Source organism: Silene latifolia, chromosome 10 (genome assembly GCF_048544455.1).
Source record: "Silene latifolia isolate original U9 population chromosome 10, ASM4854445v1, whole genome shotgun sequence".
NCBI lineage: Eukaryota > Viridiplantae > Streptophyta > Magnoliopsida > Caryophyllales > Caryophyllaceae > Silene > Silene latifolia.
The window spans coordinates 58456318-58465917 of NC_133535.1; the positions used below are offsets into that span (position 1 = coordinate 58456318).

Genomic DNA, 9600 nt, shown 5'->3' on the forward strand with positions numbered 1-9600 from the left:
TTACATGTCAACTCCAAAAATGACAAACTGAAATACAAGGCTCTCAAAACGGTCTACTAAGAAAAACTATCAAAACTACAAAACATCGTCTGACACAGCGGAAGACTTCTAACTGCCACGTGATGACTCATCCCAGCTATCCCATATGCGTCATATCATACCTACTCAACAACTGCTCACCATCCCCGAATGGATCACCACAGTTTTTAAAACATTAAAACGGGGTCAGTACTAATTACACACAACCAATCCACAACGAAACACGTAAACAAACAGCTCAACAACACAACAATCCTCCAAACTCCATAATCAATTTTCACACAACTGACTACACACAAAAGTGTGTAGTCCCGCTAGAGTACCCATCGCAACAAGTACTCCATACCGCCAGTGGGAGACCGCAGCCGTACCCACCAAATCCCCGCTCATCACCACTGAGCGATAAACCCAAGTTTCCTTAATGTGCACATCCCCTCCTGTGGCGGGTTCCACAAAGGGCAAACCAAGGGCGTGAAACCACTCCCACAAGTGACTCAACTCAGCCAGGGAGGCGCCCCGAAGATCACAGATAGATACAAACCAATCAACAGTATGAAAACAACAACCGTCTAACAACTCAACCATACAATCAATCTTTAATCACAACAACCATCACCATACATTATGTAACTAATACTGAGTAGGGAAACCCTACCTGGAAAACAAACACGGAATCAGACGATCAAGCAGCTAAATCAGTCTCTCTCCTCAACGAACCCTCCTCCTATACACACATACATATTATTACTACCGTATCATATAAACCACCAAAAACCCCCAAATCACTCAATTAGGGTTTAACCAACTTTAACAAAATGATATGAAAGTTATACATAAAGCTTACCCTCGACGCAAGGATCAGAAAGGTATAAAGAACGACGAAAACCGACACTCCTAGCTCCGGGATTGGCTAATTATGCAATGAGATGAAGCAACGTAACTTAGATCTTCTCCTTTTTATGATTTCAGGTTTTCAAAAGTGTTTTAGGAAAAAGATGACGAAACATTATATATTAATCCGCATTAATAACAAACCCGTCGCAAATCACCCATTAACCGACTTACTCGATCGAGTAAGTCACTTTCTCGATCGAGTGACCCTTACTCGATCGAGTGTCAAGCTTACTCGATCGAGTACCCTACAGGCAGTCTACTGTTTTGCGTAAAAATATACTTACTCGACAGAGTAAGCGCTACTCGATAGAGTACCCCAAGACACATAAAACCGTAGTATTACAGTCTTCCCTCCTTAAAAAGAACTTCGTCCCCGAAGTTCAAACCACAACCAAAAGCAAACATACTAACACCTCCCCGACACAACAACATAAACAAAACTCAACACCAAACTTCCCATCACACCTCCCAAAACAAAACTCAATCCGACTCAAGGCAACTACTAATTGTACCAAAACCAACATAAGACATACAAAACTCTATGAAAACATGCAAAAACTCTATGCGACCGTCTCCTACCCCCCTAAAAGAAACAAGGTTACGTCCTCGTAACCATACATACCAGATCAAAAAGAGACGGATACCGTTCCCTCACTACAAGAAAAGGTCTTTGTTCCGACGGAATTCGTCCGACGGATTGTAAAAAGCGTCGGAATTACGTCTGTCCGACGGACTAGACCGACGGATTAAGACTTGGTCGGATGAACATTAAAAATTCTGACAGAATTTAAAATTTTCCTACAGATTTGTCGTCGTAACTGTCAAAAATTTTGATGCCTAAGGATTTACCGTCGGATCAGTTAATACAAGCTCGACAAAATTAGCGCACTAGTCCCTTTAAGTCTCTAACCCTTATTTTCAATCACAAGTTCATATAGTTCTCTAATCCTTTCATAAGAACGCCATAAGGCACATATTCCAATTAATCGGCGCTGACACCGACACCGACACTGACACCGCGATCTGCCGCCCATTGCTGTCGTACGCTGTTGTTCGTTGATTACGCCTGCAACCTTTCTTCCTCTTTCTTTTTCCCTTTCTCCGCCTGTTCCTTCCACTCAACCATCGTGTCTACCGTCGACCTTTCATCCGCGCCAGCCAAGCTCGTCGGATATATAAATGACAGGTAAAAGGCTTTTACCTTTTCAAATCTAAATCTTAAATCTTAATTGGTTATTGTTAAATTTATGTGAAATTGATTGATTTTGGCGGTTCTAATGCTGATTATGTCTAATTTTATGAGTTCGTGATCCCTTGTTGAACTAGTATTATAAGACAATGACAATAATACTAATTGGAAATATCAATGAAGTATTTTATGTGAAAGTAATGACAGGTGAACAATTAGAAATATCAAGGATTCAAATTGCTATTTATGCTACCATTTGTGAACAGCTGGTGGTAGGGATACGTAAATCCTTCACTTCTCAACAAGATTTTGCGTAAATCCTTCAATTCTCATGGGTTTGTTTGATTATGTCACAAATTTGATGTTCTAATGTGTGTATTAATTAATTAGTGCTTCTTTATATTTTCCTGCTTTTGTTGTCGTTGTTGTAGATTTCACATTTTTGTGGTAACAACTTGTTCAATACATTATGTAATCTTGTAAATCCTTCTTTACATTTACCATACCAGCATTCATATGAACAAAACTTGTTCAATTGTTAATATTCTGCCTACAATTTCTCTAAAGTTGGTGATACATGTATTTCTTTAACAATGTTCTACTGCTAGGTTTAAAGTATAATTTATAATGATTTGGTGATTTTTCCTCTCGCTCCATACTTATAGTCTTATATCTACTCCCTCCCTTAATTGTACTTTTCCCTTTTCATACTTTATATATGAGCAATCATAGACAGATTGCAAAGAGGCATAGATTGTAACCAATCAACCTCATCTATTCATGTTAGTTTAGTTGAATGGAGTCAAATTTAGAAAATGTTTGGTTTCTAGGGCCTAATTGAAATATTCTGCTTGTTTTTAGGTGTAGAGCATATATTTGCCGACTTCTAAATTTCACTACATTATGTAATCTTGTAGGATGAACTACTTCAATATTGTAAAATTGAAAGGGAAGTTAATATTGTGCTCGTCTCTTTGATTTATCTTTGTGCAGAACAAGGAAAAGAGGATTTCAAAGAATACTTTGAGTATAATGCAGGTATGCATTTCATACTGATTGCTTCTCATTCATTTATTTCTTAATTAATTTGAGTTGTTTTGGTTTCCCAATTGTAGTTAGCTCTTTTTTAGGTCGATCAATTTACGAGCGTACTTCTTTTTTATGGTTTTTTCCCAACTTGTTGTAGCATAATGGAGTACCTATTCATGAGGTTTAGAAGCACTCAAACTTGCTTTTCTACTCTGCCACTGGGAAATGGTGGGAAACGGTTCGTCACTGGCCGACCTTCTTCTTTTATTTTGGCCTATTTGCTCCTTTCTGCTTTTGTGTGCGCTAAAAAGGAACGAGATACTCCGGTTGTTCAAATAGGTACGAAAAATTAGTTTAAAATGCTCAGCATAGACATACAACTTTTCTATTAGCTATTGGCTCGAGAGCACGATTTCAGGCTGTGGGTTGTGACCTCTCCTTAAAATCGGTCATTATGGCGTTGTGCATTAAATGAGGTGGAACTGTCTCAAACTATGGTTGCAAAATGTCCAGCATTTTTTTAGCTATTAGTTTTTACGTGATGGATATGAATGGTTGATGGGTCAGCATCCCAAAACTGCCTGGTCTACTCTTGTTTGGAATAATTGGAACATCCCTAAACACTCTGTTGTTGCTTGGATGATTATGCAAGATGGACTAAATCTTAGAACCAAGCTATATGCTATTGGTTTGTGCACTGATGATGACTGCATATTATGTGGGGAACAGCCTGAGACAAGTGACCATCTCTTTTCAGAGTGCAGGTTCACTAGTAAGGTTAAGGATAGAATTGCAGACTGGATAGGTAAGCCAATGCCTGATCCTACTGCATTAATAGCTGCAAACAGGAACAGACTGCAATGGAAGGCTTCTGCGTGTGTTCAATCAGCATTCTGGTATACCATTTGGTTCCAGAGGAACAATGCGAGACAACAGTTGTGTGTTCAGAGACCTGACATTATAGCACAGCAACTAAAGCAGTTAATTCAGAGGAGAATTCGTAGCAAAATGTGTAATCTAGGAAGCAATAGTGCCATTGATTGGCAGGCAAGCATAGGATTTATTTGATAGGATTTATTTGTTAGAATGTCTTAGCTGGGATTCGAACTGTGTCCTTGTAATTATGGTTGGTTTTTGATATATTTAATATACTCACATTTTACCTAAAAAAAAAGTTTTTACGTGATATCTTAAATCCTAGGCTTACACATTAGTGCTTTTATAGCATGCAATTTCACGTAACAAGTCTATGAACCGAGGTCATACGTGAAATCTTGATCGCTATGCTTATTTGTTGTAGCTATGTGTGCTTGTATTGTTATGATTCCCTGTGTTTTTGACTATTTATATTGCCTATGAAATATCTCCCTTCTCTTGTGTATTTTACTGGATTGTTGTGTATGTATGTTCTTTTTTTTTTTGCTTAAGTAGAAATTTAAGGCACAAAAGGGACAGGATTCCAATGAAGGCAATCATATCACTGAAGTTATAAGTGGCTTTCACAAGAGGTGATTCAACAACATAGAAGGGGCCTGCTTATTCATTATACTTGGACACATCTTTCACCGAGACCGTCATGAAGATAGAAGTAGTGGCTCATGAGCATCATGTAATGTAGTTTAGATTGTCTTAAAGTTGACATCACAACATTTGTACTTTGATTAATTTTACGCTTGTAATACATACTCAATCCTATTCAGCCTATAGTTCCCCTTTCTCTAATATATGTGAGGAGTATTATAATGAAAAGGGAAGTATAGGCTGAATAGGAGGGAGTACTTGGGATTATTTTTTTTTTTAATGAAAAGCTACCTCTTTTGCTTTATATTTCAAGTTAATGTGTGGTATTGTGCCCTCTCACTTTGCGGTTGTGTAATGATACATTTTTGCCCATAATTATGCATAGGGATATGGCTTATTGGGGATGCTCGTAAATGGGCAAGATATGCTTGATATTAGTTATGTTCCGACGGAATTTCGTAGGATAAAAACATTGCGTAAACTACTTTTTGTAGGCTACCTCTCTAACGGAAACAATTGTTTTGCTACGAAATATTTTGTAGGAATGTGGGAAGTTTCCTACGAAAATTCGTAGGAATATTTTTTTTCCCGAAAAAAAAATTCCGACGCCCATGTTCCGACAGAATTTCCGTAGAAAAATCAAGTTTTCGACAAAATACTCGCTCTTTCCGACGGAAATTGTCTGTAGGAATTGACGCTTTTTCTTGTAGTGTGGCCTCATAGCCTCTTCCGCCTCCTATGTAGCCTCCTCAACCTCATGGTTAGACCACATAACCTTAAGCAACACTGTCTCCCCATGTCTAGTTTTCCTAGCCTTTCGATCAAGAATCTGTTTTGGCACCTCAAGATAAGACAAGGACTCATCCAGTTCGATGTTCTCAACCTCTAACACATGTGATGGATCACTAACATACTTCCGCAGCTGAGACGCATGAAACACATTATGCACTCTATCCAAAGATGACGGTAAAGCTAACCTATACGCAGCCTCACGCACACGATCCAAGATCTCATATGGTCCTATAAACTTCTGGCTCAGCTTCCCTCTGTTACCAAATCTCATGACCCCATGCATAGGAGACACTTTCAAAAGAACCTTGTCCCCAACCTGAAACTCTATATCCCGGCGATGCAGATCTTCATAACTCTTTTGTCGATCCTGGGCCACTCTCATCCTTTGTCTGATCAGCTTAATCTGTTCCACCATCTCATGTACCATCTCTGGTCCTAAAACCACTGCCTCAGCACTATCGTCCCAACAAATCGGACTCCTACACCTTCTCCCATATAAAGCCTCAAATGGTGCCATGCCAATACTGGTGTGGTAGCTATTGTAATAGGAAAACTCAATCAAATCCAACCTCTGCTCCCAGCTACCACCAAAATCCATAACACAGGTTCGCAACATGTCCTCTAAAGTCTTGATGGTCCTCTCCGTCTGGCCATCTGTCGTAGGATGAAATGTTGTACTCATCTTTAAGGTAGTTCCCAAAGACTCCTGCAACTCTTTCCAAAACCGTGAGATAAACCTCGAATCTCTATCAGACACTATATCCTTAGGCACTCCATGCAAGCGAACCACGTTTTTCCGATACGCCATAGCTAACTGTATCTTGGTCCATTTATCTTTCATTGGCACAAAATGAGCTGACTTGGTCAAACGATCCGCGATAACCTATATCATGTTATTACCCTATTGACTCTTCGGTAAACCCACGATAAAATCCATAGAAATGGATTCCCACTTCCACTCAGGTACCTCAAGAGACTGAATCTTACCTTGTGGTCGTCGCTGCTTCCCTGTCACTATCTGACATGTCAAACAACGAGCCACGAACTCAGCTGTTTCCTACTTCATCCCCGGCCACCAGAAAGTCTTCTTCAAATCTTTATATAACTTGTCACCGCCTGGATGTATTGAGTATGGTGTGCAATGAGCCTCTGTCATGATTATCTTTTTCAACTCCTCATCGTTCGGAACACACCACCTCCCATCAAATCTCACACTACCATCTATATGAATAGAGAATCTAGACACTCTCCCTTTCTCTACTCCAGCTCTCCACTCCTCAATCTTGGGATCCAACGCCTGTTTACTGCGAATATCACCATAAAGGTCTGACTCCACTGTCAAATCTCCTATAGCATCCTCTTTCTGGATCATATGTATCCCAAAATTCCCCACCTCATCTCTCAATCTCATCAAAGACGCGGCCGTGCAAAGAGAATGCATGCTCTTCCTGCTCAAAGAATCTGCAACCACATTAGCTTTCCCTTCATGGTATATAATATCCATGTCATAATCCTCAATCAACTTCATCCACCTCCTGATGGAAGGTGTCGTCGTGTCTCCCAATCAAACACATTTATATTCTCAACAAACAACTAGTTAGCGGTTAAGTCGAGGTCGATCCATGGGACGGTGTGCTTTGGTTTCTAAGTCTATCCATCTCAATTTTTGTTAGTGTCATAATTGATTTGGGTTTGTAGTTGGTGAGTCTAGACTAATAGAAGCAATAAAGTAAAACAAGTAATAAAGAGGAAGGATGTAAACAAATGATTAAGAGTGGTAGGATATCATGGGTTCATAGGTGATTCATGGGAGTTGATCATACGAACATATTCTCTACTACATGCAAGCAATTATTTTTGTGATGGAATCGAGTTAGTGTATATCTTACAATCTCTAAGAAGGTTTGAGTCCCGGAGCCGAATCGATTAGATTGTAAAACACCTACAAGTCGACTTAATCCTTCCTATTCAACATTATGCATGGTCTAATGAGGCTCGAGTTGGTTCATGTCTTACAAGATTCATTGAAAAGATAAGTGATGGGTAATATGATGCAAGGATGCATAGGCTCCCATTTCATCAAACATAACATGTGCATAAGTTGGAATCACAACAAGCAAGCAAATTAATTATGAAAACATATTACATTAAGCATGAATCATTCCCCGTGTTTGTTTCCCTTAATTGCCCATTAATCCTAGCGAGAAGACTACTCACTCATTATCATGTGAAACATGTCATTAATAGTGTCAATCAGCATAAAAAGTATAAACATGATAAGAAGATGAGGAAAATAACAATAAAGAATAAAGAGTAAATAGATTATACCAAACTTGAGATGATCCAAATAATAAAGCAAAGAATAAAAGAAGAGAACTTGATTAATTGATGAAGAGTTGTCAATTCTCCAATAATAACCCAATAATCTTCAATTACCCAATAATAAACTTGAACAATAATTAAGGAAAGATTAATGTGGAATAATTGAGATTAATCTATTCTAATCTACTCCTAATCTAATCTAAGAGGATTTTCTATTATGGGAACTTGGTTCTTTTGATTATTACAATTGGAGTATATATAGTAGTACATCATGTTGGGGCTGGTGTCCTCTACAGTTAGTGCAATAACATTTAAATCTCTAAAAGGATCAAAGGGTATACTTTTGTATTATTATCAGTTGGTCCACGTTTATCAATAACGGTTGGCTTGCTAGATAAGTTTGACGTTATTGTCATACTGATGGCGGTGATCAACTGATCCCTAAAAGTCACACCTATAGGATACGTTTGAGAGATGTGACGGTATGAAAATACAGTCATGTTGATGCCTAATTTGACTAAGCAGTTAGTCGGAGTTATTGACTAATAATTAGTCAAACGCGATGTTGAGATAATTATTTAATACGGATTAAATAATAATGGCTAAGACGAATTAAGCGGTTAATTCGTAAATTGAATATAAACAATTATATTTAATTAATGTATATTGAATTAATTATACAATATTGTCTTTGTCGGACAAGTATTAATATGTCGACTAATCCATGTTACTAGTCGATATTTTAATAACCGATAACCGATGACGATTTATAATAAAAATCTCGTCATATACATTTTAGCATTTTGAGTCGGACCACGAGTTAAAAATAAGGAGGAAGTGGAAAGCCCACTCCCTCCCTAAGGCTCACGGTTTGGCCGAAACAAACAAAAGGGGAGCTTCTCTCCTTTTGTGACCTAATCATCTCATTTGCAAAGAAATTAGGGTTTCGGGGCAATTTTCTCTGAAATTCTAGATCTCACATCGAAAAACCTCACAACAACTCTCTCAATATTGCAAGTCAATTAGAGAGTATTTCTAGCACAAGGGGCATAGTCTCAGACGGTCTTGGGTGCAACGATTAGGAGGAAATCTATATTGATTTCTGTCTTAGGCCGAATTCACAAGGACCCGAGGTTGATTCTATTCTCTTATCGTTTTCTCTTGTAATTTTGTTTTATGACAATAATCACATGTTAAAGATACGTTATAGTCCTAATATTTAAGGGTTTTATACGGATATTACCCCACACATCATTAGGTTAAGCAAGGGTAGATTAGTATATAGTATTGCTAAGTGTTGAGTAGGGAAATGCTAGTCTCGAAGGGAGATGCGCATATCACGTTGCTAGTCCCGCCACAATATGCTCTTCCCGCGCGTCTGGAGTCTTGGCACAGAGGTCCTGTCTTATGACCCGAGTGGATCATGGAGGAGACGCTCAGATATTCTTGCTTCAGGACGAGCGTCTTCCAGCAGGAGACGAGCGTCTTCTTGCAGGAGACGAGTGTCGTCTTACGGGGACGCTCGGATTGGCGGCCAGTTTGTCTATTTGAGCTCAGATTGTAAAACGGACGTCATTTCCTCATCCGGACTCCTATTGGAGTGATTCAAAAGCCTAGACCACTTTATTTTTTGACGCCGTTTCATCTAGCATACTTTCAGAGCCCAAGGAGCAACTCTTGGTATGGGTTCCGAGTAATTTCTTTATGTAATGGCTTCCTTCTCGACATCCTTGCTTTTAAGCCTATGATCCTTCTATATACTCTTTATTCCTACATCCTTGTTTATCATTCTTTCCTCCTCTTCATACTAGTCC

General features: G+C 38.8%; 1 long non-coding RNA gene across 2 annotated transcripts; it reads left to right on the forward strand.

The window, feature by feature from the left end:
* Positions 1 to 1832: 1832 nt before the first annotated feature.
* LOC141609008 (uncharacterized) lies at positions 1833 to 4931 on the forward strand. 2 transcript variants are annotated; one of them, XR_012527130.1, is made up of 4 exons: positions 1833 to 2119; positions 3116 to 3160; positions 3309 to 3389; positions 3909 to 4931. It is a non-coding gene; the product is annotated as an uncharacterized LOC141609008 (long non-coding RNA). The 2 variants fall into 2 exon arrangements; XR_012527129.1 differs by having other exon boundaries at positions 3309 to 4931.
* Positions 4932 to 9600: the final 4669 nt, after the last annotated feature.